This window comes from Lissotriton vulgaris, chromosome 3_1 (genome assembly GCF_964263255.1).
Source record: "Lissotriton vulgaris chromosome 3_1, aLisVul1.2, whole genome shotgun sequence".
Taxonomy (NCBI): domain Eukaryota; kingdom Metazoa; phylum Chordata; class Amphibia; order Caudata; family Salamandridae; genus Lissotriton; species Lissotriton vulgaris.
Window position 1 is genome coordinate 1,454,048,814 of NC_141689.1, and position 25,448 is coordinate 1,454,074,261.

The 25,448-nt window shown below is 44.1% G+C and overlaps 1 protein-coding gene across 1 annotated transcript in view; it reads left to right on the forward strand.

Annotated features, from left to right (window-relative positions):
• Positions 1-4,171: 4,171 nt before the first annotated feature.
• CCSER1 (coiled-coil serine rich protein 1) overlaps positions 4,172-25,448 on the forward strand; it is a 2,474,954-nt gene continuing 2,453,677 nt past the window's right edge. Inside the window, exon 1 of the mRNA XM_086961938.1 lies at positions 4,172-4,430. The gene's annotated coding sequence lies outside the window, so the exon portion shown is untranslated. The remainder of the gene's footprint in view (positions 4,431-25,448) is intronic.

Genomic DNA, 25,448 nt, shown 5'->3' on the forward strand with positions numbered 1-25,448 from the left:
GTGGTCAGACCAAGTAACTGGCCATGTCCCCGTAAAAGCTAATGATGGATGGTCAGAAAATTTACCATCCAACAAATGTCCTGCGCTATGGGTGGGTCCCATCACCAGTTGCTCCCGCCATCAGGTCTAACAAAGCAATGGTCTCGAGGTCATTTACATTTTCTCTGCGTCTTCTATTTGCAAATGTTTATTATCACCTTTGGAAAGGCTCAAGTCAAAGACTGCGTTGGCATGGGAGAGGGATTTAACACAATGCTGGCCAGCCTCCATCTGGGAAAAATTGTGGCTTAAGATCCACAAGACATCAAGAGATGCTAATACTGCTCAAACCCTTTATTTTGTTTATCAACGTCTATTACTTTCCCCTGCAACATTAACATCTTTCTCATCTAGTACTCCATCTACCTGCTGGTCCTGTCCCTATTCTCCTGCTAATGTAAACACATGCTATTTGACTGCCCTAATATCTTTCAGTTCTGGCAAGCAAATTAATAAGAATTTTAGAGTTAATGTACCCTTTTCTCTACCCAACATTTTCTTAGGTTCACTGTCACCTCAATGGCCTCAATCACCATCAAACTTCAAGTTGTTTATTTATTATTAGCTGTAGCTTTTCATTCAATAACCTCAAACTGGAAGCAAGCGGATAAAGATACTTTCAAAGCCTGGTGGAATGTGGTGTGTTTTTGTCACAGAATCCACACCAAGTATGTCACCCCTATCTCTCTTGCAATTAAAAGAGATCTTTTATGGCTTCCACTTACCACATACTTATCCTGGTCTGCTTTCTCAATTGTTTCTGCTGTTAATGCTGTAAATACATTGGCTGATGTCCGGAAACCGCCGTAAATACACCATGTTGTCTTTTACTTAAAATATTAATATATTATAGTTCATGCCTATGTATTTATATTGAAATATCTCATTCCTAAGTATTAATGTGCCTACAGTGTTTAATTTCATATTTTGTTTTTCTTCAATCTTTGTAGCAACATAATATATTGTTTCCCCTTTTTTCCTGCTTCCTCCCCCCCTTTTTATTCCCACCCAGCATTCAGCTTGTTTATTGTAGCCGTTGCATTTCTTATCTCTCTGTATAATCCCTATGTAAACTAAGATTTATTAAGCTTATTATACTGCTGTTCTTTTTTTCCTTTGGTTTTCAATAAACTCTGACTTAAAAGAAATGAAGCGCACATCAGTGTGGCAAACTGTCACCGACAATTTGTTTACAATGATCTGCATTTGACGGTGGAGGAGAAAGATTAAGAGACTGAAATCAGTATGCAACCCTACTTCATGCAGCACCATATGTTAGTACGCAGCATTTGTTATTGGGTGAGTTTCCACATTCAGTCTGGCACCTGGGATATTCTAAAGATGAGCAACCTGCTGCGAGAGTATCCACCAGAAACAGCATCACAGAAGGGTGGTAACTTGCAAGAACGTATGGAAGTACCCGCTATATCAACTTCAGCGTGGGCACCAATGGACAGATTACATTGTTTTTAATGGCCCTTTTTTAACTTTAAACTGTGACTCTCAGGTCGCAAGATCAAACAGAAGCTAGCAAATAACACTATATGAATGATGAAACCATGAGAGTGCTTTGGGGTGGAGGCAAACAGGGTGGCAAAGGCAAGAAAAAAAGCAAATGGAATGAAAGTGCAAAGAAAGAAGGAAGCAAATGTAAAAAACCTTCCTAGACTGTGTCTGAATCGCATGGTTGCTTCAATCGGTGCATAACATTCAAAGTGAAGGAGCTATTTAGGTCTCGCCTGAGCCAATGCGCTTGCTCCGGCAAGAATATAGTAAGGGGTAAAGAACAGTCTACCAAAACGCCGGATTAGACACAGTTCATGTGATCTATGCGCGTGCACAAACCAGCCACGTCACACACCACCATTTGTCTGTGCCTCGCATCAGACTTCAAAGGCTGCCGCTCCCCCCCAATCATACTTCAAAGACTGCCGCTCTCCCGCCCCCCGCATCAGACTTCAAAGAAATGCGTTCCCGCTCCCCCACCCCGCCACAGAAATGCAGAGAGCTTGTTTTGCTTCTGTGCTTGCCTCTTCCTTCCTTGGCCCTGGGTGTTTTCCGTGTTCTCCCATTCAGTGCCTTTTCGACCCCGTACTTGATTGCTGTCCTAGCCCCAGCCCTCACTGCCTCTATCCTTATACACTCTCCCTGTGTTTTCCTGTTTCCCCTTGCTTTTTCCCGGCTCCATCATTCTGTGCTTTGAAACTGAAAGGGCTTTGTAGCACTCAACCCTGCGTGTTCTTAGCTTCAGTTTCTGTGCTGCTGCACCACATCACTCAGGGACACCACCTCATCACTCAGGGGCACCACCACATCACTCAGGGAGACCACCACATCACTCAGGGGCACCACCACATCACTCAGGAGCACCACTCACGGGCACCACCACAGTGCCTTTTCGACCCCGTACGTGATTGCTGTCCAAGCCCCAGCCCTCACTGCCTCTATCCTTATACACTCTCCCTGTGTTTTCCTGTTTCCCCTTGCTTTTTCCCGGCTCCATCATTCTGTGCTTTGAAACTGAAAGGGCTTTGTAGCACTCAACCCTGCGTGTTCTTAGCTTCAGTTTCTGTGCTGCTGCACCACATCACTCAGGGACACCACCTCATCACTCAGGGACACCACCAAATCACTCAGGGACACCACCACATCACTCACAGACACCACCACATCACTCAGGGGCACCACCACATCACTCAGGTGCACCACCACATCACTCAGGGACACCACCACATCACTCAGGAACACCACCACATCACATCGGGACACCACCACATCACTCGGGGACACCACCACATCACTCGGGGGCACCACCACATCACTCACAGACACCACCCCATCACTCTGGGGCACCACCACATCACTCAGGGACACCACCACATCACTCACAGACACCACCACATCACTCAGTGGTACCACCACATCACTCAGGGACACCCCCACATCTCTCACAGACACCACCACATCACTCAGGGACACCACCACATCACTGAGGAACACCACCACATCACTCAGGGACACCAACGCATCACTCAGGAACACCACCACATCACTCGGGGACACCGCCACATCACTCACAGACACCACCACATCACTCAGTGGTACCACCACATCACCCAGGGACACCCCCACATCTCTCACAGACACCACCACATCACTCAGGGACACCACCACATCACTCAGGGACACCACCACATCACTCAGGAACACCACCACATCACTCGGGGACGCCACCACATCACTCGGGGACACCACCACATCACTCGGGGGCACCACCACATCACTCAGGGGCACCACCACGTCACTCAGGGACACCAGCACATCACTCAGGAACACCACCATATCACTCTGGGGCACCACCACATCACTCTCTGACACCACCACATCACTCTGGGACACCACCACATCTTTCTATTACACCACCACATCACTCTAATACACCACCACATCACTCAGCCCAAACACATCATCACTCAGCACCACAACAGCACTGTCCTTGCTTGCTACCAATAAGCATTGCCATAGCCAACAGGACTCGCATTAGGAAAGTGTAAGCTATTGTCTTTGTGAATAACAATGCTATTAAATTATATATTTTCAAAGGCAACACATATTTAAAAAATTGTCATTCATATCGTGCTCTTTTGCATGTCCTTTATTTGAATGTTATCATTGTACTACGTTTCTAGCTTACATTTCTATGATGTACGTAGTGCAAAACATTTTTGTAATGAAAGGCGAATGTTTTACTAAAACACTAGATACGTCTTGATGCTAAATCAATAACACGTTATGCTGCTGCAGCTAGAAAAGGTAGGGTACCACTCATCCCACAAGGTCCCTAAGCTTTGAGTAGGTGCTCTGCGAGGTGGGCTATGGTATGCGAATACTCGGCAGACTGACCCCGTCCGGGTCCCTGCGCTGACAGCAGCATGAACTCGACTGTACTCCTGGCCCTACTGTAACACCGTGCGCGGCCCACGCTTCCTCTCTCCTGTCAGAGGGAGAGCTGTGGGCGGCGTCTGAGCTGACACAACACGCAGAGGAGGCGGCGGAGGAGGAGAGAGGGAGCCAGGAGGAGGACGGAAAGGGAAAGCGCTGCTCCTTCAGTGAGGTGGCAGCTAATACACACGCGCTCATAATAGTGCTGGGACTCCACCTCCTCCTCCTCCTCCGCTGTTTTCACCCTAAACATAGCCGGCCCGTGCTACCGGCTGCCACCCCCTGTGCTACCTGGCCGATGGGCGCCCGGGTCATGGAGACCCTTCCTGGCCACTGGATTACAAAATAAGGCGTCTCCGTGCTGGAAGGAAAGGACGTATCAGCAGCGACCGCAGGGAGACGGGAGCGAGAAGAAGGACCCGGATCTGACAGATAGGAAACCCTGAAAGGTAACCCACCGTCTCTCCTGCTTGTGTGATATTTCCCGACCCCTGCGTCCCCTCTGATTGATGTGACTGCGGCTGGGTCTGTGTGGCGGCGGCAGGCACCACTGTGCTGACTCTGAAACCTGTGCTTAAACCCAGGCCTCGGGGAGCGATGCGACTGGCTGCCGGTAAATTGTTAGTGCCCCCTGCCCCTTCTTTGCTTGGCACCGTTCCTGCGCTTGTCCACTTACTATTGGCAGCCTTTAGAGGAGGCAAGAAGGAAGGGTCGAGCTAAGGACGCGCACCCTGCGTGGCACTGGGTATGCAGGTGGTGGGGATTAAGGTGGCTTGGGCACAGACACAGCCATGGAGCAATGAAGCTATGAGTGTGTTTGTGTGTCTGCGGGAGCGCAGCGCTGAAGTGATGAAAGAGGCTGGACAGCCAGAAAAACACCGCATTGCACGTGAGCCCCCAGCCAGCACTACTGCCCAAGCCGCGTCCTGTGCGACTGATGTTAGACTGCGCGTATTTGAATTGCAATTCTCATCATTGAACAGCTGTGTTCCACTGTCTTTAATATAAAAAAATGGAATTTTTCACAGCTGTATGGGGGGCTGTATTCGTGATACCTGTGGTGTATTCGCCCTTGCTTGAGTAATATTTAATGTTTTCCCCGAAGCTGCGCGTGCCGTGCTGCGGGAAAAAGTATCCTGCATGGGGGCTTGTCCCCGTGAGGGTAAAGGAGGAAAGTGGGCCGGTGTAGAGGGGACACTGCCGCCCTCCTCCCTCCAGGTATTGGTTGCTGCTGGCCCTGAAGTGCCTGATATTGCCGGAAGTTGCTGGGCTGCTGTGGTTCTCTGTGCTGTGTAAGCGCTCGCCGCTGGTGTCTTTTTTTCATTGGAAGTCACCTGGCCCAGGAGGCACGCGTATGTGCGTGCGTAGCAGACCCAGAGCGTGCACAGCTCCCACGAAACGAGATATACCGTGGGCATTTCATGTATTGACTTGTTTCTATTGGAAACCTGCTGCTTTTACTTGTACTGTTGCACCTTCTTGCGGCAACCCCAAAGTCCTTTGTGTATAATGCTCCCATTCGCCGTCGGAGTTATTTAGGGAGTGTGCTTTACTCAGGCACACAGTGCCAAATGAATGAAACATTGAGCTAGCAAAAAGGTCACCTAGTTTTGTTTGACTTTCCGGTGGTGTGAATTCTCGCATGTGGCAACGTGTCTGTCGTTGCTGGTTGAGCAGCAGAGGGGAATAAATCCTAATTAATCAGGACCCTTGGATCAAGAATGACAGCATGGGGGAGGGGGGGCGGGGAGGCTGCAGAGTGCAGATAGAAAGAGTGGCTTTGCTCGTAGCATGCTTGAAATGCTCTAAGTTGCAATTGTATTAGCATTTGGCTTGGAGCCTGATTTTAAGCATTTGTCGTTTTAGTGATGGTTGATTGCTTTACAATAATACTCCGCAATTTATTTAGCAACCATCAAACCATTAACGTATACATTGTGTGTATGCAGGTATTGTCAGGGGTGTAACGCAGGCCCCTGAAACCCCGCAGGGGGGAAGTCACCCTTCAAGGGAACACCAAACCTTGAGGGGGGCACCAACGCAAGACTAATGTTTAACTGAGATATCGGATGTTCAGGGGGCCCTCAATACATTCTAGGGGGTGGGTGTGGTGCTGGGGCATCATTTTGCGTTAACCCACTGAGTATTGTCTGCATAAGTCTGTATGTATGGGCATTCTCAACACATTGTAGGGTCCATTGGTACTTAGATTATAGGTAAACCCTGACCAAGCCAAACAAACACCATCTCTGGGAGGACCACTGTGCTAAGTTAACCACGCCCAATGGGTGTGCTTAAGTGCTTTCAAGTGAGTGCATAAAAAAAGTCAAAGTGCAGTTGTATTTGCTTTGGTCTGTTGTATAACCTGCCCCAGTTTCACTGGACGCAGCCCATTGCATCTGCATAGTGTTAGCCACACGAACAGACCTTCCACCTCTAACTGCACAAGGCATCACTATACCTGAACATCTAGGTGTATTCATCCGCGTTGTTCTTAGTCTTGTCATAATTCTTGACCGCTCGCTCATAATCTTCACGGTTGACTCCAAACCATCCCACCTCACCACTGTCGGCAATTATGTCCAGATCTTCACAATCATTACCCTTTTATTGGTGCCTCGTCCACACCCAGACCTAGGCATCGCTGTTCATTCACATTCGCCCTCTCGCACTCTCCACAGCCCCCACCTGTCTATCCGCCTTAGCCCACCCTGATCTCTCCCTTTTGCCCCCGCAGCACTTCATAAACTGGACATCCCCGTCCTGAAGACGATCCCTAGTCAAGAGGATCGAAACGCCGTCGACACCTCAGCGCAATTTTAGGCATATTTCTTCCAAATGGCTCACGAAAAAATGGAAAATAATGAATACAATTGATGTAAATTGTTATTCTTTGAGCCACCCCTGTACATTATTTACACTATTGTTCACTTTGCGCCATCCACGCTGTTCACTCTGATCACTTGCGTCGTCACCTCTATTCACTTGTATATATTGCTATGCACCAAGTGCCTTCGGGTTGTCACATGATTCTCTCTAAATAGTGCTGCTTCAACTGTATACCCTAATGTAACTTTGTTTGATATATTTGGTGAATAACAACCTAAAGAAAAACCAATTGAGTCTCCTTTTTTCTTGTTCCTGGAATGCTTTCAGCATACATGCATTACTGTCTTTGAACTGATACCTGTTGGGCTATTGCCTTTTACCTTTTTTCCAGTTTCACAGGGAGCATGGAGTTAGGATAGTAAGTACTCACTTAATTGGAGTTTATGTGTTTGATATTATGTGTGGAATAGGACTCATTTCAACGAATGCGCTTTTCACGCATTCCATTACGACATGGCCGTTACAACACCCGCGTTGTTTCAACGCGAATGATTACATAGAAAGTAATTTCAAATACTTGCTGTAGGGGGCGCGCTGGACTTACGACTAGTATTATGTACTATTCCTACTCCAGTTTGTGCAACAGCAGGGAAGGTGTAAATCCAACACCAGCGCGACCCCTACAGCAAGTCGTTGAAACGACTTGCGATGCAATGGTATGTGTGGTAGCAACGCCATTGTTTTACTGACCGCGTTGTAAAGGAACCACATTGTACTAACAGCATTTTAAACGCTGTTTCCCGATGTGTGTATGTGTTTGCATTAACATGGAGACTGTACAGCTGGGAAAAGTGTAATATTAAGGTTACAGATAGTTTCAGTCCCTAGTCCTCTCTGGCCTTTCCTTTGTCTAGGTAACTGGACAGCTCATTGGAGTGTTATTAAGTAATTTAAATTATCTATGGCTTTGGGTGAAATATACTAGATGGCATTTTATATAGCGGGTGGCAGGACTTTTAATGTAATTTGTATCAGTGATGTGATGGGAGCATGGCAGAGAAGTCATGATGAATTCATGAAACGTGTTTAAGCCTTGTTAAAAAGTATTTAGTCACGAGTTGCAGCCTGTGTTTTGAAAAAGTTGAACTAATGTTCAGTAATAGCATCTAACACTAGTCTGAGGTCTGTACGTCAGCAAAGCTGAATAGATTGAAAGATTTGAACCACATTGGATCCCTTGTACATAAAAATGTTTGTTGTCCGATCTGCACTTCTTCTAATGGGTAGGACCCCATGTTTGCTTCATATGTTATAGCCTGTGACACATACCGGATTCTGTATTTAATGGTTTAACATTTTTGTTGACTGTCTTAACTCCTTGTTCTGACTGTCAGTGATTAAGAAGAGTGGAATAGTGATCCCATCATGTGGTCTGTGTGGAAGTGTAATGGTCACTGGACAGGACCACTGACGGAATTCATGTGAAGTTATGCATTACTGATTGATGCTAAGCTTTGTTTTGTTATATTATGATATTCTATGCTAACTGAACTACTCCTTTGAAGAGCACGAGTTCTAAATATGACCAATGGGTGCTAGATGCATATAAAACTGGCTGTTCCAACGGACTGCCCATGTTACAGACTGTGTCCCAGTTTTACTATCCTTTCAGGCAACGCAACAAGGCAACTTGCACTACATTATGTGAAAGGGAGAGAGCCATACGTACTGAGATACAGCACACACTCATGTTCTCTCCTTGTGCTAGCACACTTCAGGCAGCCTAGTGCAAGAGCAGGCACTCTTGCGCATTATTGCAAGGTAGCCTGCGTTACAGGCACGATTGCCTTTGCACAGAAATGTATGCTTCCCTGTACAAAACAATGCTTAGAGTCATATTCCTCTTTGTAAGTGTGCTGCAGAATTCACACACGGAAAGAGAAAGGATCAGTCGGAGGAATGAAGATATTTCTCCTTGTTACACCTCTCTTGGGTAGGCGCACCAATTTGGTGCACATACAGGTATACTGGCTTTTGTAAATCTGGGTTAGTGTCAAAATACATGGGTGGATACATGGGAATGCCTTTGCTCCACCCATCTCATGCCTACCTGACACAGTGTATTGGGATGCAGGGGAAGGTGTAGCATTGCTTTTTTTTACAAAGCCAATCAAGGTGACGCAAACCAGCCCTGGCATGGCTTTGTAACTCTCGACTACCACTTTGCATTGTGACTGCACCAAAAAGTTCACAACTCAAAATTTTAGTAAATCTGGGCCTGAATTTGGGAATCGAGAATAAGCTCTCATTCAGAGTCCAGTGAATTCCTCAATGAATTTCTGTGCACAAAAGGGAATCTGGGAGTTGGTTCTATCAATTAGAGGCTTGAAATAAGGTAAAGAAGCTGCTGACCCTTACTCTTCTACACAATTTGTATCTTGCAAGTTTCAGGCAGATGACTGAAGCAGGATAGGAGATAAAACATTTTTTAAATACATGGCATGATTTTTATTTTTTTTGATCGCATGAACAAGGTATTGCTGCTGATGGGATTGCATCTAAACCTCTATATAGTATCACAAAAGCTTTCTTTGCATGATTGTGTACCCCTTGCTTTCATGAACTCACAAACGGTTTCCTCTGATGGAAAGGTTTATAATCTGAAGCGTACTGTAGACTCAGGATGTCACTTTCACTTCACCTCCAGATAAATCTGTGGAACAAAGACCACTTGGAGAGGCCATCACAGATTACTGTCACGCAGCTGGGAATGGCCTGCTGTAGCCACTCAAGGCCACAAAAGCAAAAAGAACAGACAGTGGACGGAATGCTGAACCAATCAATCATTCGCCCCAATCACCATTGTTAGGTTGAACCTAGGCATTGCTTTAGCAATGCTTGTTGGCGAGATATTTAGTGGGGCTTTCAAAAGTGCACCCAAAGTGCGGATTAGGTACAGTGCATGTGAGGACAACCACGCGCATTGTGCACATCTTCCATTTGCCACCAGACACTCTGTGTGCACGCGCTGCGCTCCGCCTCTGCTGCAACTTCAGCTCACCAGGCCCTCACCCCTCACTCGCCAATGTCCTGCCCACCCTTCCTTTGATCTCGCTGCGAGTTCTTACAGGCTAATGGCCCTCCCCCTGCCCCCACACAGAGCACACATCTCTTGTTTACTCTCCCAATTTGTCAAGGAATGCTTTTTTATTGTGTTCTTGTCGTTTTAAAATACGAGCCCTATTCCTCTCTCAGTAGCCTTTTTTGGTCCCTATGAGAGATTTACTCGATAGCCCACCACAGCGCCGCCCCTCTGAAGCTTTGTTCCGTTCTGGAGACGGATGTTGCCATCTCCAGTCACCCAGCGTGGGACAATTAACTTTCGTGGTGGGGTGCTTGTGTCCATGAAAGGAAGCAGCCCAGCTCCCCTGTTCACATTCCGCTGCTGAATTGCCTGAAAAAGATAGCATATAATTACTTAAAGCTCTGGCTGGTGCTAGCCAATCGCTCTTAAAAGTTTCATGGCCTCGTTTAATGCCCCCTTATTCCTTTACATTAATCAGTGGACTGTTTTGCATAGTATAGATATTCCCACCGCCTATACCAGGACTAATGAGCGACCCATCCGGACTGTCTTCAATAAGAAACCAAGGGCTTTTAGACTACCACCTCGGGGTCCCTTCAGGTGATGCCACGACACTCCGGTCATGCACTTTTATCCTTGCCCTCAAGTTTCTTTAGAGACTGAGGCTAATTGGCTGTTTCCATGAGTAATCCTTAACCCGTGCAAAGGCATCTCTAGGAGCCATCACCAAGCGCCACGGGCACTCTTCAATTTGTACTTCTTGTTCTTTTCAGGATCACCACAATAATCATCTCCTCTGTCCACCATTTCAACGGGTATTCTTGCTTGGAATCCCTCCCTTTCCTTTTTAATGCTCGCCTGTGCATTAGAATGTTTTTCTTTAATTGAGCAGAAAAGTAAAACATCTCAGAAAAAGAGGCAACGCCTACCAAATTAAAAAAAGCGTTAACATGCAATTTAAAACTATTTTGAATTGAGATAAAAACGCCTTAATATCTAGAGAGAACACTGAATTGAAAAGCCGAATATAAACAAGTGCAATTTATACTCCCCCCGTACCTCCCATCACTGAGCCCACTGCCGTCAGTTTCCCCTCTCCCCCATCTGCAAATGAGATGGGGCAGGCAATGGCCTGGCCTGGCCCTGTACGACTGGTTCATGGTTCAGTTGAATGTGTAGAGTCTGCTGTGCTGTGCACAGTCTGGTTAAAGTAAAATTGCCGAGCCTTGAGATGCTGTGTTTTGTAGCACAAATTTTGTTTGTTATTTCAACCTCACACTACCTCTGCTAACCACAGTGATGCTACCTAATCCAAACTTGCAAAACTCCCAAACTGAGCTTCCTGCACCCCCATACCGCTGCTTCCACCCGCGCCTTGTCCAACAATCCCTGCTGGCACAAAGTGCAACATTTCACACTTCCATTCCCCCCTCCCCAATCCCCCCTGCAGTGCCAAATTGTGCACTCCCCGCATAGTTCGTGCAGTTCGAATTCTGTGCCAGCCTGACCGTTGACACAGTCTGGAGTACTTGCATCATCGCTCTTTGGATAGGAATCTGAAAAAAGCATGCACCTGTTACGGTTTCACTCTTTCTATGCAACTGACTTTCCCTGTGACTGAATTAAGACTACGCATCTCTTCTATTCCTCTCTCCTTGGTTAAAGGCACTTCATCCCTCCCAGAGCGCGTGCTCTGGTATTAATGGCAGTTTATATGTAATCGTGCAGGAGGGAAAAGGAGTGTGAGTGTGTGTGGGGGAAGAGAGCAGGGTGTAAAGATTACTGGTGGGGATGGCTCGTTCTTCCCTCACATGAAGGCCTGCTTTGTGTACTCGCGCCTCATCCTCGGGCGCTTCTCACCCTCTTCTCTTCGTTCCTTCTATCACTCCTCTCCATTTCCCTCTCTCATTTCTACGTTCCATTGTATTTTGTCTTTAATACCCTATCTTCATATATATCTATCCTTCAGTCACGCGTACCCTCTTCAGACTGAGTTTCTTCCTTTTCTCTCTCTCCTCACTCCATTCCCCCATCCTACCATCTTCCTGCCCTCTGTGGGTCCCTTGTATGCAACGTCATCGGAACCACAATACAGAACCTCTCTTTTCTACATTTTATATTGTTTTACCTTCCATCTCTGATATCAATATTCCCGCTCTTATCTACATTACCTATTCTCCCCTCTCTAGTACCTGTCTCAAGTCTTTAAGCCTCATTCTTACTTCCTTTCCGTGACGCTCTATATCTTTCTCTCTTCACATTCTCTCCTGTTTATCTCAATTCCTGCCTCTCCTTTCCCTACCTTCCTCCCGCCCCTCTTCTATACTCCCCCTCCCTCCCCTGCACCTATGAACAGCAAGTCACGAACTGTGGATAGGAGCTTTTTGGGCCTGCGTTCGGAGAGCGGCAGTGTGCGTGGCGCCTCATTCACAAACCTGTCTCTCGCTACCCTTCATCCGCAATTTCACATTCTCTCCTGTTTATCTCAATTCCTGCCTCTCCTTTCCCTTCCTTCCACCCGCCCCTCTTCTAGACTCCCACTCCCTCCCCTGCACGTGTGAACAGCAAGTCACGAACTGTGGATTAGAGCTGTTTGGGCCTGCGTTAGGAGAGGGGCAGTGCGCGTGGTCTATATCAGCCTAGCGCTCTTGCTTTCACTGTCTTGTTTTTAAATAGCTCTCCAGAGCAATGCTTTCTGCCCACATGCTGTACTGTCCTGGCTGAAGAACTTCCGGCAGCAGGGTCGCAAGAAGAGCAGGACCGGGTCTGTTTACTCTTTATTTTGATCAAAACAGTCCTTCATGCCCCGAGCTGACCCTAGCACTCTCTTCATTCATTTTTAATGGGGCTTTCAGCTGGTCTCCACCTCAGCCTAATATCCTGTGATTTAGGAAAACGCTCTTCATTCTCTCATTAAACTGCAACACAAAGAGGGTGATCAAAGAGGCTGAGGTTTAAAGGGGGAATGTGTTGTGTGATGCTACATATCGACACAGCGCTCAACGCAACATACACTCCAAATACCACTCAGTGCCACATAATTACATGCCACATAATTAATTAATCTATCTATCTATCTATCTATCTATCTATCTATCTATCTATCTATCTATCTATCTATCTATCTATCTATCTATCTATCTATCTATCTATCTATCTATCTATCTATCTATCTATCTATTTCTCTATCGTGCTCACTCTATCTATAACCCTCACTCTATTGCCCTCACTCTATCTATCGCCCTCACTCTATCTATACCCTCACTCTATCAATCTATCTATCTATTGCCCTCATTCTATCTATCTATCGCACTCACTCTATCGCCCTCACATTGTCTATTGCCCTCACTCTAGCTATCGCCCTCACTCTATCTATCTATCACCATCACTCTATCTAACGCCCTCTATCTATCTATCACCCTCACTCTATCTATCAATCTATCGCCCTCACTCTATCTATCTGTCTATCTATTTATCGCCCTCACTCTGTCTACCTATCGCACTCAATCTATCTATCTATCTATCTATCTATCTATCTATCTATCTATCTATCTATCTATCTATCTATCTATCTATCTATCTATCTATCTATCTATCTATCTATCTATCTATCTATCTATCTATCTATCTATCTATCTATCTATCTATCGCCCTCACTCTATCTATCGCCCGCCCGCCCTCGATCTATCTATCGCATCACCACAGCATCCCTCAGCACCACCACAGCATCACTCAGGGGCATCACAACATCACTATGCACTACCACAGCATCACTAAACGCCACAGCATCAGTCGTTGCCACCACAACATCACTCAGCGCCACCACAGCATCAATCTGTGCAACTATTCAACAACAACTGGTTCAAATATGTTCTATCAATGTTTCAAGCTTTATTACAAATGTCACAAAAAGATGTTAATATTTCATTTCAGTTCTTGGATTTTCGTCAAAAATACACTGAACATAATCTTCACAAAAGTAATTTACAAAAGTTTAAGCTATAGCCATTATAAATGACAAAAACTTTTATTTAAGTATTAATTATTGAAAAAAATTAAAAGCCCTTGTTATTTGTAATATCAATACATCTAAGTCATGTAAATACAACACATATCGCATTACAAATGCTATAGGTGTCACATTTGTGAAAGTTATAACTATTGGCATTGTAAATGACAAAGCTATTAATTTTTCTATTTTCAAAACCAAAACATAAATAAAAAAATTGTCATTTACAATACCAATAGCTCAAACTTTCCTAATGCGAGGCCTATTGCATTGCAAATGCTTGTTTTTTTATCCACACCATGCCATTCCAGTTTAAACCTGGCCATATGCAGATCAGTCTTGACTCTACTCCTCATGGGAAGAGTCCAGCCAGAACTGCGAGGCCAGGTCCTCCCTGGACCAGAAAAAAGTATCCTGTGACTGCTTTCAGGGTATCACCCCTCATCAGCCAGAGCGGCTTGAATCTGGTGGCATAGCGAGCATGGGACGCACGTCTGGGTATACCCTTCCTACTAAGGGTGACAAAAACTAAAAGAACAGAAGATGGATGGAATGCTGAGCCAATCAAACATTCACCCCTAGTCACAGATATGGGTTAAATCCATAATTTATTTTTGCACGGCACACCATTCAAGTTTAGACCCAGCCATATGCAAAACAGTCTTGACCCTGCTCCCCATGGGAACAGTCCTGTCCACACTGTCAGGCCAGGTCCTCCCTGGAGCAAAACAAGCATCCTGAGACTGCTTTCGGGGTATCACACCCTCATCAGCCAGAATAGCTTGAATCTGGTTGCGTAGCAAGCACAGGACCCACATCTGGGCATACTCTCACCCCCTTAGGGCAACAAAAGCTAAAAGAACAGATGATGGAAGGAATGCTGAACCAATCTAAAATTCACTCCCAGTCACAGATCTGTGTCATCATTTTCTTTGCCCGCCAAGCCATTCCAGTTTAGACCCATCCATATGCAAATCAGTCTTGATCCTTCTCACCAAAACAACAGGCCATCCTGAACTGCCAGGCCAAGTCCCCCACTGATGTGGGCACTGTTGCCTCCCATTACTAACATTATGTCAAGAGGTAGAAATGGGTGATCTCATATTTGGTTAAGGACTGAATTAGTGCTGGACATTAAAAGAAAGGCATAATTGAAAATTGCTTCAGACCCACTGCCTTATGCCATATGTTCAGACTTTCCCAGTGGGCCATGCACAATTTGTAAAAAAAAATAAGGACAGGGGTCTAACGTTTTACTTAAGAGCCTGCTGTGTGCTGAATACCCAGGCTGCTTAGGTTTGATTTCAGAAACCACTAGAAAGAGTAGTATTGGTTGAAGAACAGTAGCAGATGCGTTATTGCAGGTATTCAACAAGTACAGGACTCAACCTGTCTATAGCCTGACAGCTCCTAGACCATACCTAATAAACAAGTCCTGTACAAAAAGGGAGTGCTCCCGGAGCCCAAAAACTGTTTTTTAGAATCTTTAAGAGGTTGATATTGAAGCATTTTCTTGAGAACCTTTCCCCATGTAAAATACAGTCCTTCAAACTTCCAATAATGTAGGAGCAATGAAATTATGTTTCCATCCAAAGTTTTTTCAAGAGGGGTACGTGTGGAAAGGATTTCGCATTCTTTTTTGCACTAAGCACTGTACCCTCAGAGAAACAGGAAATTTGACCACAGTTTGATAAATACTTTTTACGATGATTCATCAGATGCACTGAATGAAAGCATGATAAAGTCCCATTTTGGGGACAAAACGCGTTGGCTGGGCAGATGTTGGATTGTTTCTGAATGTTACTGAATGATTCAATAAAAGTAAACTTTGGATGGAAACACAATTTAATTGCTTCTACTTCATTTGATGTTTGAATGACAGTATTTTACATGGGATAAGGTTATCTAGAAAACGCTTCAATGTCAACTTCTTGAACATTGTACCAAAAAAAATTGAACTCCTTGAGCACTCCATTTCTCTACAGGACTAATTTTGATTTCACCTCTTGGTTCTTTCTTCCACCACCCTGCACTTACCGTCGCTTTATCTCACTCTTGCAGGTTCTTTTCATTTCTGCCTTCTCATTTTGTTACAGTTTACTTAGCAGTCTGTCATCCTCCTTTCCCTTTTTCTGCCTTTCTCTCTCTTGCTATGGCTAAATGATATATTTTGATGGAAAATAAGTCTGGTCCACAAAAGTGAGCACTGGTGCCTACCATCTGTATGTATCTACCTGCACAAATTGAACAGTTACTGTGGTTTACCCCAAAGTACTTTTCTATCAAACTGACTGCAGGCAAGATAGACTAATCTTTAGTGGTACTGACCTTACAGGTAGGGGTGTCTGTAATTTAAGACTTCCTCCTCGTAGTTTGGTGAAGTTGTCAAATATTGCACTTTGTATAGTGTACGTAGTTTGCAAAATTCACCAAATTAACAACTTCACATGCACAACATTTTTGCAAGAATTTTCATTAAAAAAACTACCTGGAAAGAGAATCCTTGTCCTAAAGGTGTTTTCTTTTGCAGTTTTCCTCTGTAAAGCTACTTGTAGCATAGAAATTTTCTTGCCATTTATTTTTTAAAAACCTTTCAAAATTTGTCAAATTAATGGCAAAAGCAATGTTTTTGGGGAAAAACGTCAAAAATATGTTGAGGATTTTATTTTTACCTTACACACCCATCTCTGCTTTACACACTCACTCTTCAGGTTCCGTCACACCAGCAGAACCTACTTTCTCTGTTATGCAAAAACACTGCAGTGATTTTGAAAAACCGTAAAAGTTCAAGCATGCCCATCTAATCGCTTTGCAGTGAATAGATAGGAAAACTAGATAAAGGTTCAATCACTTTTGCCTCCACAAACTACTTAAAGCACATGCCTTCTGGACAGAGTCACTGTAACTACTACCATCCACTTATGGCACCTACATTAACTTCTATGTAACCCGCTTACCTATACAATCCTGTGATTCTGGGCAAATCACTTAACCCCTTCAGCGCGGCGCGAATTTTCGCGCTGTGCTGAAGGTTCTAATGAGCCTATCGGCTCATGACGGAACGGTTCCGTCATGAGCACAGCTCAACCGACGCTCATGACGGAACCGTTCCGTCATGAGCATGGAAGGGGTTAATCACTTAATTTTATTTTACAGAGTTTTATATAGCGCAAACTTGACCCGAAGTATCGGGTATCAGAATGCTTTACATAGCACCAGTTGCGTTACATGAGGACACATTCATTTTTGTTGGTCCCGGGGAGATTAACAGGTAGATTCATCAAAGACCCGTTTTGCGAGTCTTTAATAGCGATTCATAAGGAATCGCTATTACAGACTCGCAAAACGGGATTCATGTAGGAATCGCAAAATAAATTGCGACTCCTACACATTCCTTATTTGCGATTAGTAAATTGCTAATCGCAAGTAAGGAATAACTCCCATTCATTCCTATGGACCTAAAGGCCCATAGGAATGAATGGGGAGTATTCCTTATTTGCGATTAGCAATTAGCTAATCGCAAATAAGATAGTGATTTCAAGGGTGCCAGGGGTGTCCAAAGAAAACCCTGTAGCACCCCTGAAATGCAAATTTACACAGGTGTTGCGCACACACATGTCCAAAGGACATGTGTGTTTGTAACATGCAACAGAGAAAAATGCACTAAAGTGCTTTTTTCTATTTTTTCGCAATTTACCACGAAGTCAGAGGCAAGGGAGCTGTGAGCTTTCAGAAGTCTGCGGGGCACTGGGTGTGGTGTTGGTGCATGGAGGGACTAGGGTGGCATGAAGGATTGATTTAAAAGTATGGATATCTTTATGTGGCATATTGTTGTGTCTGATTGCTCTCAATGCCTGTGTGTGGGGGGAATCAGGCTCGCTCCAGCCTCTAACTTGCTATTTCTCCCTCTCTCTCTCCATGAGCACAAAAAGCTGATTTTAATAGTTGTCATTAGTTTTGATGTAACGTTTCCGTGGGAAATTTCTGCAAATCTTTGCCAGAAGAAGGGAAAGGAGATGATGACAATTATAAGGCTTGCCGGTCGCCGACTTGCTCGCTTTATCATCATCTGGGTCTGTTCAGTCACATACTAAACCCTGTTTTCCCATGTAGCGAGAGTGCCCGTGTTCACATTTCACTGTAATGCCGGTCTGTGTTCATGCTGGACAATCCAACTCTCTCCAGTTTTTATTGAAGCACAGTCAAGGAGATCTGAGCCTTAAAGCAGCTAGAGGAGATCAGACGCAGCAGCCCATACAATACAGTAGAGCCACCAATGCAATGGGTCCCAGCCAGCTCAGCTCTTAGCCCTCGTACCACAGCACTGGTTTCAGCATTGATAGCTTTGCCACAGCTGGTCAAGTTTACTGAAGTTTTAGTTCATGCGCTCCTTCCTGTACCCAGCAATTTTTTCAGGTATTTTTGTCTCATTTACATGACATTTCCGTGAATTGCATAATTGGGTTGTGCATTATCTGGGTGATTTAAGTTAATTCTTCCTTGTTAGGTGCTTTTGCTGTCCTATCTTGTACGTTTTTTGGACTTTCGATTTGTACTTTTGTGGGTTCTGTCAAAGTTTGGTTTTGCGTTTGGAAGTTTTTTATGTGTTCTCTAGTGCCAGACTATATTAGCGTGTTTCTGTTGTTTGAAGGATAGTCCTTTGCATTATGTTGCTTTTCACACTGTATTAGTCTGCCTACTCTGAATTTCTTATGTGAATGCGACTTTTACTGATATTCGTGTACGCATTGTATTTTGCTTTCTTTTTTCAGTCTAGGCTGAACCTATTCTGCCCAATTTACACAAACATCTTTTTGCTAAGTAAGTCCACATAATGTTATTAAACCTGCAAAACCCTGAATCGTGTTAAGAATAGTTTTAAATTTAGTAGATTTATAAAAGCAGTGTAATAGGCAAGTGTCAAGTAGCATGTGTATCTTGATGCTACCTAAACAGCCCTTTAAAACTTAGTAGAAAACATACATTTCTACCCTAATTTTTATCTTCCCCGCTTGTGCACCAATCCATTGCTACTTATATTTGCCCCAATGTATTCACCAATACTATTGTTATGGTTTGAATCGTATCACCTGTTGCAATATTTATAAAGTAGCCCGTCTTTAAAAAAGTTTGACTTTAAACACAAATATCTTAGTTAAATAAATGTGAATATTGTCTAGAAATTCAAATTTCCACAAAGCAAGGTACATTATCATAAAGTGAAGCATTATATGTGTGGTGAAACTTTGAATGTTGAAATCAGAGATAAATAGATGATATTTTAAGCGGCCGCGCTGTTCAGTAAACTTTAGTAGCATTGCGGATTCAGTTTGTGTAGGGAAAGGTAATTTCTAAAGCATTATTTAACTGACTTAAGAGGACTTCCCATGAAGTCTCATTTGCATCAGAATCAAGCACAACTCACGAGTAAATCCAACCTATTTATAATGCAAGGTGGAATGCTTATAGGGTCTCTTGTTTTTGAAGTAGCCTACTGTAAGTAATGTGATTGGTAGCACATCTATAAGTTAGAAGGCTAAATGTCACGAATACCCTATGACCCAGAAACAAGACAGTTTGAGACCTTTTTGTAAATTTAAAAATGCAATTTTGGCATCTACGTTTTTCAGACAGCTACATGACTCTTAATTTAGTGTTCAGTTCTTTCTATAGGGAATTTAAAGTTGTTTTATTTAAAATCAAATGTTCTTTAAATGTTTGCACTCGAGGCCTAGCGCCAACAACTGATTTAAAGTGAAAACAAAGTTATCCACTGCCTCTGCCCCATCATGCCAAAAGCACAATAAGAAATATTGTTGCATCTAGATTGTATTTATATACTTTTACTTATGTACATGTACTACTCCATTTAGAATTGGCAAAAAGTTTCTGTTTGAACTGATGCCAGCCAGCCGTTAGCACTAAACGAACGTGCCACGTGCAGAAAAATCATTAAGTCTGAAACCATGCGCTATATCACTTGGAAAGGATTCCTCTCCCTGCACTGTGGCAAACCAACACAGATGCTTCAGTAAAAACACCACAACTTCTGAAAGGGAACAGCATTTCATTGAGTGGGAGACACCAGTCTCAATGTGAAAGATATTACTTGAGCTTTCAGCAGAGATGATGAAACTCTTCCGGCCTGCACAGCTTCTGGAAGATGTCTAAAAAATAACAGCTGAGGGCATCACTGAACAATTGACAGGATATGTGTTTTCCTTGAGTTCTCACGTCTGTCTAACAGCTTACCTCAGCTTCCATTGAGGTAGTTTTTGATTCAAATTAGTTCAGCAATCAGTAGCGCTGCAAACCTCTTAATACTGCTTGGCAACCCAGACATTTTCTGAAAAAAGTTATGAGTTTTCTTTTATGAATGCCTAGAAGAACTGAATTTTTAGTCCATTTATCACAGACATAGTGCTGAAAATCGCACCAAAAAGATGGCAATTTTGAAAAATTGTATTCACGGGGGAGAACCCCCATGAACCCTCCTTATTGCCGCCAGGCTCGCTCGCTGTGCTCACTCGCATATGTTGATTCGTTCTGCTTACGCCCACCAGTTTTAAATTCCACCAGCCTCCCCTGTAAAAGCTGGACTCCCACTGGGCTCACAGATAGAATATGAACGAAACTGCAGTGAGGTAAAATCTTTACTCTCCTCCATATTGTTGAGCATGATGAACGATGCAAGAAAATCACTACCTCAACTGTCAATCAACAGGTACACAGACTTTAAAGAGAGATGCAGGAGCTGCAAGAACCTATAAGGTCTGATGGCTCCCTATCCCCTTAGAATGTTCCTACTCTAAGCCCCAGTTGAAGAACTGATGTCAGCTTCCCAGAACCTGATGCCCCTGGCCTCCACAATATAGGGAACACACATTATGATGGAAGACAAAAGCAAACCCATGGCTCCTCATTCTGAAACTTCTTCCTGCCTCCTTTCCTCTTTGAAGGTCAGAGGCATACTGAAGACTTTTTGTTTTGTGCACACTGTAAAAGGTTATGGATCTCCTTTCATATTTATCCCTTTGAAAGTGTGCCTCATCTGTTTCCCTTGAGCCGTTTCCCACACATCATCAAGCACTCTGGGAGGCCACAGTGGTACACTGATCTCTTTACAAGTCTCACAGTAAAATAAATACCTTAATGATTAGGGTTTGACATGCTGTCCCATTATTATTCTACATTACCAATAGTAGGTACATCAATGCAAGCAGTAGGTACATCAATGTACGCTGACGTACAACGATGGTTTTCGCAAGAATTAAAAGCAAAGAAACTTTCCATACGCCAATTGGAGCGACAATGGTGTCGCAGCTATTCCCCTGATCTAAAATCCAAGTTTTTTACGGCTAGGAAAGACTATATGAAAGCCATTCTTTCTACAAAAGCTGCCTACTTCTCCTCCCGTATCCTCAACTCGTCAGATAGACCCAAGGACATTTTTTCCATTCTGAACGAGTTGACTAACCTAGACAGTGTTCACACCAGTGTGATTCCAACCCAGACCTTCTGTGCTGCACTTAACGTCTACTTTATTGATAAAATTGCGGAAATCAAACTTAGTATCCCAAAATCCCTCACTAATATTCCTTCAGAAATTCTTAGTACTACCAACACCACCTCACTCAATAGCTTTCCCATTATTACCCCAGAATTATTCCAGGAGCTGCTAATTAGAGTTAAATCTGGTGCTCCCTCCGACAAATGTCCTCCTTACATTCTTAAAGAATATTTTTCTGCTCTCCCAACCCCGGCCTGCACTCTGCTGAACGACTCCCTCACCTCGGGCATTGTGCCCCTGGCATTTAAGGAAGCGACGGTCATTCCGCTCCTGAAGAAACCTGGGATCGATCCAACCTGTATGGTCAATTACTGCCCTATCGCCTTGCCCCCTTTTTAGCAAAAGTACTGGAGGCACACGTAGCAAGATGCCTATCCAATTTTTTGGAGGCATCAAACTGCCTGGATCCCCATCAGGCAGGGTTTTGCCCTGCCCATTCAACAGAGGCAGTGGCAGTCACGGTCTTAGATTCTCTCCGGGACTGCGCCGACAGACGTTCCCCCCAGGCCTTGGCATTGCTTGACCTGTCGGCCGCGTTTGACACGGTCGACCATAACATCTTGATCGACCGTGTCAACCGGGCAGGCATCGGGGGCATAGCTGCCTGTTGGCTGAAGTCCTTTTTGGAGAACCGATTCCAGGCAGTCCGTCTTGGAGATCTGACCGGAATTAAACAGACTATCTCATACGGAGCACCACAGGGCTCCTAATTGTCACCCCACCTGTTTAATCTCTACATTCTTCCTTTATTCAAGCCTTAAGAGATAAACAGGTGACGGTGTACAATTACGCAGATGACCTGCAATTACTTTTCACCATTGATATTTCTAAATCCTCCATTTCCCATTTCCAGTCCACTATGAGGTTTAGCCAAGCGTGGATGAACTAAAATCACTTAAAATTAAACCCTATCAACACTGAGCTAGTGCTCACAGGAGATAGCGCTAAACATTGGGGCCCGCACTATTGGCCATCAGATATGAGCCAAGCCCCATTGCCTTCCTCCTCAGCAAAGACACTTGGAGTCACCCTGAATAGTGATCTCTCACTAAAATCGCAAGTGGAACAGGTGGTCTCCAAGTGCTTCTTTCAGTTCAGAAAAATCTGGAAGGTGCGACGCTTTTTCACTCCAGAGGCCATTATCCAGGTGGTGATCACCAGGGTGCTCTCCCACCTGGATTATGCAAACTCTATCTACCTAGGCCAACCCCTTTATCTGCTGAGGCGCCTTCAAATGGTGCAAAACTACGCGGCCACACTGATTACGTTGCAACCAAGATGGCAATCAGCCACTCCATTGCTTAGGAACCGCCATTGGCTTCCTATAGCCCAACGTTGCTCCTTCAAAACTGGATGCATGATTTTTAAATCCCTTCACTGTAAAAGTCCTAAATTTATTGATAAACTCATCACAAAACACATTCCTTTCCGCAATCTGCGCTCAGCCCATTTGGCTCTCCTCCAGACACCTGCTTTTAAACGCAAGCGTGCTGGGGGTTGCAGATTTGCGGTTCTGGCACCCCATATGTGGAACTCCTTCCCCCTTGAGATCAGGTCTTGTCCTGATCTCATGTCATTTAGGAAAGCATTAAAGACCTGGCTCTTCAGACAAGCGTATCAATATTCCCAGTACCTTCCATGAACTCAGGCTCCGCTTTCAGTCTTTTATCAGCGCCAGGAAACCAATCGGTGGCAGTGCGCTTAATAAATTATTTTTAACATAACATAACATAACATTATTGTTCTACATTACCAATAGTTTTGTGAAAACATAGAAAGAGGGCCATGCAAACAGTAGGTACATCAATGTAAGTATATAATGAGTTGCTGTGGCAACGTTTTTGTGTAGAATTGTGTTTTTATTTTGTTCACAAAGCTATAGCTTTCATCCCTTATTCTTAGAGTAAACCCCACTTATCAGCAGCGGCCAGTGCAGGTAAGCGCAGTGTGGCGGGCAGGACAGGGTGGAGGGGGATGTCAACAAACAGCAAGACGACAGAATAGGATTTATTTATTTATTTAATTTCCCCTATTCCTTTTTCTGTCGACCCGCCCCCCATCGCCACCCCGCCCCACCGCACTTACCTGTATCAGCTGCTGCTGCCTCTTATAGGCATATTTTGAAAGATCACTCCCTTCAAACTAAATAACATGCTATCACTCTTTTAGTCTCCAGAACTTTTGGCAAACATAGGATAATTTAGACATCTATGATGGGGACTTGCAAAGAAGGCCCTGGTTCAGCGTAAAAAGAGCTAGGGTACAACCGAATAATCTAATGGCAGTCATTTCTGGATCATCAGCCGACTCCTTGTTTCATGGATACATTTCAAATTGCAACACCCGCAGGAGTTGATGCAGTAGTTTCCTGAAAACTAATGACCTTATGTCTCATTTGATGTCAGGTTGAGAACTGCTGGAAAGATGGATTCTCCATTTGGCTACCGCTCCTATGAAGTTGTTTTGCCTCTCAGACCTACACTGTATCGGACTTTAACTCTTATTTGTGTGTTATTAGGTTTATTTCGGAAAGGATCTGGATGTCTGGCGTCTAAGACTCATTATTCTGCAGGTTTAAAAGTGGTCAATGTAGCACAACCCCCTTATCCCAAAAATGTACTCAGGATTGTTCGGTCCTTAAAGGCACAGCCTTCACATCAAGAGACAAATTAAAAGCACAATACAGGGCAGATCCACAAAGGCACAATATCATTTGGGCAGTGCGTGGAGCTGAGATACTAATAACTTTTTTGTTTCTTGGACTTGTCACTGAAGTTTACAATATTGTAACAATGTGTACAGCAGATGTAGCTTGTCCCCACATCAGCCGTTCTGAATATATCTCTCTATGAAGGCTGAAAGGCTGAGTCAGCCCGGTTAGAGACGCACCCTTGACTACTTGATGTGCACAGATCTCAGCAGAGAGGACTAAGCTGAGTTGTCTTCCCATCCGTATTGTTGACCTCCAGTTTGTTTATATATATGGAAGTCTGCCAAATTATTTGCAAATCACACATGCTCCTGGAGAGCGCTTCTCAATAAAAGTAGGTGTGAGGGACTAAGGGTGACAGGTTTGGAGTTGACAGATGAAGTACAATAGTGGGGGATGGCCGAAATGTGCCTAATGTGCTTTAGTGTAATCATGGAAAATTTTAAAAAATTGACTTCTAATTAAGCGAAATATAAATCTGTCATTTTGCTCTATATTTTAGTGCAAAATACCACCTCGCGGCAATTTTTAGAGCGAGAATGCATTTAAAGAAGAGCACTGCGAACAGCAGCCGCTCGTGTTTTGTTGTTCCTGTGCATTTGCTGTAAATTTTACGTTGAATTACAGTAAATTGAGCCATTCATGGTAAATATTTAGAGCGAACAGCGCATAATTATGTGAAGTACAGTAATAGATATAATTTCGGTAATTTCAGTAACAAGCATAACACGAAACCCCCCAAATTACGCATATTACGCCCATGTAATTTACATTTTGCTCTGTCCTTAATATTGAGAGGTTTCGGGGTTCCCTGAAGAGAAGACAATATTTCTTGTTATAGAAATAGTGTTGGAGTTCTCCCCAAAATGTGTATTTTGACGTAGATTTTGTAAACGTGTACTAGATAACCGCACAACTGCAATGGACGTGCCTTCTTCAGGTATGAGGGAGTGGGCGGGTGGGAGCTGACAGATGAAAGTCAGAGGTTTGCAAAGTTGCATTGCTTTCAGAGGAAGGCACAATGGCACCCACAGATGACATCTGCATTCTTAACGAGGATGAAAACCGGTCTGGCAGGAATAACTTGGCTGAAAGGAGATGGACGATTCCAAGACTCTGAACAAGTGGTTAGTGCTTTGAAAAGTACTTAAGTGGATCTAAGTGAGGGTGAAAAAGAGCTAATTCTTTGCTGAGTGTCAATATTTCTACTTGCACACAAGTCAGACTATGCATCAGCTTTTGACCAGACAGGGTGGAGACAAGA